General features: G+C 42.9%; 1 non-coding gene across 1 annotated transcript; it reads right to left on the reverse strand.

The window, feature by feature from the left end:
• Nucleotides 1-930: 930 nt before the first annotated feature.
• On the reverse strand, nt 931-1,079 carry LOC132491470 (small nucleolar RNA SNORA57). The gene has a single exon (XR_009532687.1). It is a non-coding gene; the product is annotated as a small nucleolar RNA SNORA57 (small nucleolar RNA).
• Between the last annotated feature and the right edge of the window lie 6,105 nt (nt 1,080-7,184).

Raw genomic sequence — 7,184 nt, forward strand, 5'->3', positions numbered from 1 at the left:
TTGCGGTAAAAGGACTAATGTTACCCAACTGAACTTGGGTCGGCTTCCCTAACATGCAGCAAAGCCAATCTGCTGATGCTAGGTTGCACTAAAAAAGTACAGCATTTTTCACAGGGTGCCAAGCAAGGAGAATGGGCAACTAGTTCTCAAAAGACCCCATCCCCATCAGTGGCATTCAGGGGACGATTTTTAAAGGCGACATTAGGAATGAGGATTACACGTTGTGTGATCAGCTTGTGGACATTTTTTCTGATTGGCTGCTGATGAGGTAACAGGGTGATGTTTCAGGAACCTTAATTATCAGCCTGGTTCCGACCAGTCTGGGGTCTGTGTGCTTGTGGTCAGCATGTAGTCACCATCCTCCACTTTTTTTTGGCGAGGTGGGGGAAGGTCTTAGATTCTGAGGAACAAATCAAAGATATGCATCAGATCTTTATCTGTATCCCTTCAGGAGGAAGCAGGGGTCCTGTGACTGTTTTTTGTTTTGTTTTTTGTTTTAACATTTTTATTGGAGTATAACTGCTTTACAATGGTGTGTTAGTTTCTGCTTTATAACAAACTGAATCAGTTATACATATACATATGTTCCCATATCTCTTCCCTCTTGTGTCTCCCTCCCACCCTCACTCCCACCCTCCCTATCCCACACCTCTAGGTGGTCACAAAGCACCGAGCTGATCTCCCTGTGCTATGCGGCTGCTTCCCACTAGCTATCTATTTTACATTTGGTAGTGTATATATGTCCATGCCACTCTCTCACTTTGTCCCAGCTTACCCTTCCCCCTTCCCATGAGCTCAAGTCCATTCTCTACGTCTGCATCTTTATTCCTCTCCTGCCCCTAGGTTTGTCAGAACCATTTTTTTTTAGATTCCATATATATATGTGTTACCATATGGTATTCGTTTTTCTTTCTTTCTTTTTTTTTTCCATCGTATCCCAGCGCTTGAGGATAGAACCTGCAGACTGGAAGCCACTGGTACCGAAGACATGACGCCGAGGGTGTCAGAGCCCTTTCCCTCTACCTCTGTACATTATGCGGACTGGGACCGCAAGCCCAATCCCAACCAAGAAAAGGAGGGTTATTTTTCTCTTTCTGACTTACTTCACTCTGTATGACAGACTCTAGGTCCATCCACCTCACTACAAATATCTCAATGTCGTTTCGTTTTATGGCTGAGTAATATTCCACTGTACATATGTGCCACATCTTCTTTATCCATTCATCTGTGGATGGACACTTAGGTTGCTTCCATGTCCTGCCTATTGTAAATAGAGCTGCAATGAACATTGTGGTACATGACTCTTTTTGAATTATGGTTTTCTCAGGGTATATGCCCAGTAGTGGGATTGCTGGGTCATATGATAGTTCTATTTTTAGTTTTTTTTTTTTTTTTTTTTTCTTTTTGCGGTATGCGGGCCTCTCACTGTTGTGGCCTCTCCCATTGCGGAGCACAGGCTCCGGATGCGCAGGCCCAGCGGCCATGGCTCACGGGCCCAGCCGCTCCGCGGCATATGGGATCCTCCCAGACCGGGGCACGAACCCGTATCCCCTGCATCGGCAGGCGGACTCTTAACCACTGCGCCACCAGGGAGGCCCTATTTTTAGTTTTTTAAGGAACCTCCATACTGTTCTCCATAGTGCCTGTATCAATTTACATTCCCACCAACAGTGCAAGAGAGGTGGTTCCCTTTTCTCCACACCCTCTCCAGAATTTATTGTTTGTAGATTTTTTAATGATGGCCATTCTGACTGGTGTGAGGTGATACCTCATTGTAGATTTGATTTGCATTTCTCCAATGATTAGTGATGTTGAGCATCCTTTCATACGTTAGTTGGCAATCTCTATATCTTCTTTGGAGAAATGTCTATTTATGTCTTTTGCCTATTTTTGGATTTGGTTTGTTTGTTTGCCATTAAGCTGCATGAGCTGCTTTTATATTTTGGAGATTAATCCTTTGTCAGTTGCTTTGTTTGAAAATATTTTCTCCCAATCTGAGGGCTGTCTTTTCATCTTGTTTATGGTTTCCTTTGCTGTGCAAAAGCTTTTAAGTTACATTAGGTCCCATTAGTTTATTTATTTATTTATTTATTTATTTATTTATTTATTTATTTATTTATTTATTTGCGGTATGCAGGCCTCTCACTGTTGTGGCCTCTCCCGTTGCGGAGCACAGGCTCTGGATGCGCAGGCTCAGCGGCCATGGCTCATGGGCCTAGCCACTCCGCGGCATGTGGGATATTCCCAGCCTGGGGCACGAACCCATGTCCCCTGCATCGGCAGGCGGACTCTCAACCACTGCGCCACCAGGGAATCCCCCATTTGTTTATTTTTGTTTTTATTTCCATTTCTCTAGGAGGTGGGTCAAAAAGGATCTTACTGTGATTTATGTCATAGAGTGTTCTGCCTATGATTTCCTCTAAGAGTTTGATAGTGTCTGGCCTTACATTTAGGTCGTTAATCCATTTTGAGTCTACTTTTGTGTATGGTGTTAGAGAGTGTTCTAATTTCATTCTTTTACATGTAGCTGTTCAGTTTTTCCAGCACCATTTATTGAAGAGGCTGTCTATTCTCCATTGTATATTCTTGCCTCCTTTATCAAAGATAAGGTGACCATATGTGTGTGGGTTTACCTCTGGGTTTCTCTCCCCTTCCACTGATATATATTTCTTTTTTTGTGCCAGTCCCACACTGTCTTGATTACTGTAGCTTTATAGTATAATCTGAAGTCAGGAAGCCTGATTCCTCCAGCTCCGTATTTCTTTCTCAAAATTGCTTTGGCTATTTGGGGTCTCTTTTGTTTCCATATACATTGTGAAATTTCTTGTTCTAGTTCTGTGAAAAATGACATTGGTAGTTTGATAGGAATTGCATTGAATCTGTAGATGGCTTTGGGTGGTAAAATCATTTTCACAATGTTGATTCTTCCAATCCAAGAACATGGTATATCGCTCCATCTGTTTGTATCATCTTTAATTTCTTTCGTCAGTGTCTTATAGTTTTCTGCATACAGATCATGTGTCTCCTTAGGTAGGTTTATTCCTAGGGGTTTTTTTTGTTTTTTGTTTTTTGCAGTACCTGGGCCTCTCGCTGTTGTGGCCTCTCCCATTGTGGAGCACAGGCTCTGGACATGCAGGCTCAGCAGCCATGGCTCACGGGCCCAGCCACTCCGCGGCATATGGGATCTTCCCAGACCAGGTCACGAACCCGTGTCCTCTGCATCGGCAGGTGGACTCTCAACAATTTCGCCACCAGGGAAGCACTTTTCCTAGGTGTTTTATTCTTATTGTTGCAATGGTAAATGGGAGTTTTTCCTTAATTTCTTTTTCAGATTTTTCATCATTAGTGTCTTGGAATGCAAGAGATTTCTGTGCATTAATTTTGTATCCTGCTACTTTACCAAATTCATTGATTAGCTCTAGTAGTTTTCTGGTAGCATCTTTAGGATTCTCCATGTATAGTATCATGTGATCTGCAAACAGTGATAGTTTTACTTCTTTTCCAATTAGGATTCCTTTTATTTCTTTTTCTTCTCTGATTGCTGTGGCTAAGAGTTCCAAAACAATGTTGAATAATGGTGGTGAGAGTGGGCAACCTTGTCTTGTTCCTGATCTTAGTGGAAATGGTTTCAGTTTTTCAACATTGGAAACAATGTTGGCTGTAGGTTTGTCATATATGGCCTCTATTATGTTGAGGTAAGATTGTTATTTAAAGCTTGTTTCCTTATTTATTTTCATTTTGGATGATCTGTCCATTGGTGAATGTGGGGTGTTAAAAGTCCCCTACTATGATTGTGTTACTGTTGATTTCCTCTTTTATGGCTATTAGCATTTGCCTTTGCATTGAGGTGCTCCTATGTTGCGTGCATAAATATTTACAATTGTTATATCTTCTTCTTGGATTGACCCCTTGATCATTATGTAATGTCCTTCTTTGTCTCTTGTCGTAGTCCTTATTTTATTTATTTATTTATTTATTTATTTAGATTTTGATTTTTTTTTGCGATACGCGGGCCTCTCACTGTTGTGGCCTCTCCCGTTGCGGAGCACAGGCTCCGGACGCGCAGGCTCAGCAGCCATGGCTCACAGGCCCAGCCGCTCCCCGGCATGTGGGATCCTCCCGGACCAGGGCACGAACTCGTGTCCCCTGCATCAGCAGGTGGACTCTCAACCACTGCGCCACCAGGGAAACCCGTAGTCCTTATTTTAAAGTCTATTTTGTCAGTTATGAGAATTGCTGCTCCATGTTTCTTTTGATTTCCATTTGCATGGAATATCTTTTTCCATCCCCTCACTTTCAGTCTGTATGTGTCTCTAGGTCTGAAGTGGGTCTCTTGTAGACAGCATATATATGGGTCTTGCTTTTGTATCCATTCAGCCAATCTGTGTCTTTTGGTGGGAGCATTTAGTCTATTTACATTTAAGGTAATTATCGATATGTATGTTCCTATTCCCATTTTCTTAATTGTTTTGGGTTCATTATTGTAGGTCTTTTTCTTCTGTTGTGTTCTTGCCTAGAGAAGTTCCTTTAGCATTTGTTGTAAAGCTGGTTTGGTGGTGCTGAATTCTCTTAACTTTTGCTTGTCTGTAAAGCTTTTAATTTCTCTGTTTAATCTGAATGAGATCCTTGCTGGGTAGAGTAGTCTTGGTTGTAGGTTTTTCCCTTTCTTCACTTTAAATATGTCCTGCCACTCCCTTCTGGCTTGCAGAGTTTCTGCTGAAAGATCAGCTGTTAAACATATGGGCATTCCCTTGTTTGTTATTCATTGCTTTTCCCTTGCTGCTTTTAATATTGTTTTAGTATTTAATTTTTGATAGTTTGATTAATACATGTCTCGGCGTGTTTCTCCTTAGATTTATCCTGTATGGGACTCTCTGCAATTCCTGGACTTGATTGACTATTTCCTTTCCTTTGTTAGGGAAGTTTTCAACTATAATCTCTTCAAATATTTTCTCAGCCTCTCTCTTTCTCTGTTCTTCTCCTGGGACCTGTATAATTTAAATGTTGGTGGGTTTTTTTTTTTTTTTTTTTTTTTTTTGGTGCTATGCGGGCCTCTCACTGTTGTGGCCTCTCCCATTGCGGAGCACGGGCTCCGGATGCGCAGGCTTAGTGGCCATGGCTTATGGGCCTAGCTGCTCCACGGCATGTGGGATCTTCCTGGACTGGGGCACGAACCCTTGTCCCCTGCATCAGCAGGCTGACTCTCAACCACTGCACCACCAGGGAAGTCCAAATGTTGGTGTGTTTAATGTTGTCCCAGAGGTCTCTGAGACTGTTCTTTATGCTGCTCTGCAGTAGTTATTTCCACTATTTCTTATTCCAGGTCACTTATCCATTCTTCTGACTCAATTATTCTGCTATGGATTCCTTCTAGAGAATTTGTAGTTTCATTTGTGTTGTTCATCATTGTTTGCTTGCTCTTTAGTTCTTCTAGGTCCTTGTTAAATGTTTCTTGTATTTTCTCCATTCTATTTCTAAGATTTTGGATCATCTTTAGTATCATTACTCTGAATTCTTTTTCAGGTAGACTGCCTACTTCCTCTTCCTTTGTTCTGGTGGGTTTTTACCTTGCTCCTGCATCTGCTGTGTGTTTCTCTGTCTTCTCATTTTGCTTAACTTACTGTGTTTGAGATCTCCTTTTCGCAGGCTGCAATTCATAGTTCCCATTGTTTTTGGTGTCTGCCCCCAGTGCGTAAGGTTGGTTCAGTGGGTTGTGTAGGCTTCCTGTTGGAGGGGACTGGTGACTTTGTTCTGGTGGATGAGGCTGGTTCTTGTCTTTCTGGTGGGCAGGACTGTGAGCAGTAGTGTGTTTTGGGGTGTCTGTGAACTTAGTATGATTTTAGGTAGCCTCTCTGCTTATGGGTGGGGTTGTGTTCCTGTCTTGCTAGTTGTTTGGCATGGTGTGTCCAGCACTGGATCTTGCTGGTTGTTAAGTGGTGCTGGGTCTTAGCGTCGAGACGGAGATCTCTGGGAGAACTCTCGCCGATTGATATTACGTGGGGCTGTGAGGTCTCTGGTGGTTTAATGTCCTTCATTCAGCTCTCCCACTTCAGAGGCTCAGGCCTGACACCTGGCCAGAGCACCAAGACCCTTTCAGACACACGGCTGCTAGTGTTGGAGGGCCTCCTGCAGAGGCAAGTGGTGGCTGTTACTCACTGGGGTCAAGGACACTGGCAGCAGAAGTTCTGGGAAGTACCCCTCCCTCACATTCCTTTGCTGCTTTGTCTTTGTCTAGGAAAGCTTCAGGTGATCAGGGGAGGTACAGCCCAAACTCAAGGTGTTCCTGACAGTGCTCAGAAAACTGAGGAAGCATCAGTCTTGAGCAGGAAGCCAGTTCCATTCAAGATCAGCCTATGGACCTGGCCACTCCCTGGGGACTTGGTGTGACTCTGTTTTATGAGCTGTTGTTAAAGCTATCATTTCTTTTCTTGCTTGACTGTTTTTCCTTTGTTTCTGCATTCCCTCACTTCTCTAACTAGTAACTGCTTGAATCTGCTCTTTGAAACTTGGGCAAGACCAAACAAGAAGCAGGGGCTGTGGAGGGACTTGTACTTGGGAAGACCCCACAGGGTCCTGCTTGGGTTCACTGAGAAGTAGTTTTGCCTGAAGTCACATAGCTGTGAATATGATACTGGCTTAAAACCTCAAGATGTGGCTCCACCTTATATTGCACTGCTCTTTCAGTGAGTGCCATAAGTTTAGGTCTTTTGACTTCAAGCTGTCTATTTTTCCACCAAACTGCACTTCTCTCCTACCATGAATGAGAAGAACATTTTCAGATGGCAGATGACTCATTAATGCTGTTTGACTCAGAACATAATTATCAGCCTTTACATCTGCCTCTCTGTTTTGCTCTGGGCCCTATTCCTTTCCTCTTTGCCCTGGCCCTAGAGAACACTCTTGTCATTCTTTGCTTGCCTCCGGTTTCAAATCAGTATCAAAATACTCTTAGAAAGTAATAGAATCCTGAGCTGAGAGTTCCAGCTTCCCGAGGATTCTTCCTAATAAATAGCCTCTTAGCACGTCTGTTTCATAGACCTTTGTGGGAAATTTGCATTTTGATAGAGAAGATGAAAAGCCTTAACCTACAGACTGACTATCTAATGATAGTATATCAGGTACAAGAGGGCAATGCCCTCTAGGGTAAAACACAATTAAAGAGGAATAAAAAAGTTTTTCCAGAG

Source organism: Mesoplodon densirostris, chromosome 5, assembly GCF_025265405.1.
Source record: "Mesoplodon densirostris isolate mMesDen1 chromosome 5, mMesDen1 primary haplotype, whole genome shotgun sequence".
Classification (NCBI taxonomy): domain Eukaryota; kingdom Metazoa; phylum Chordata; class Mammalia; order Artiodactyla; family Ziphiidae; genus Mesoplodon; species Mesoplodon densirostris.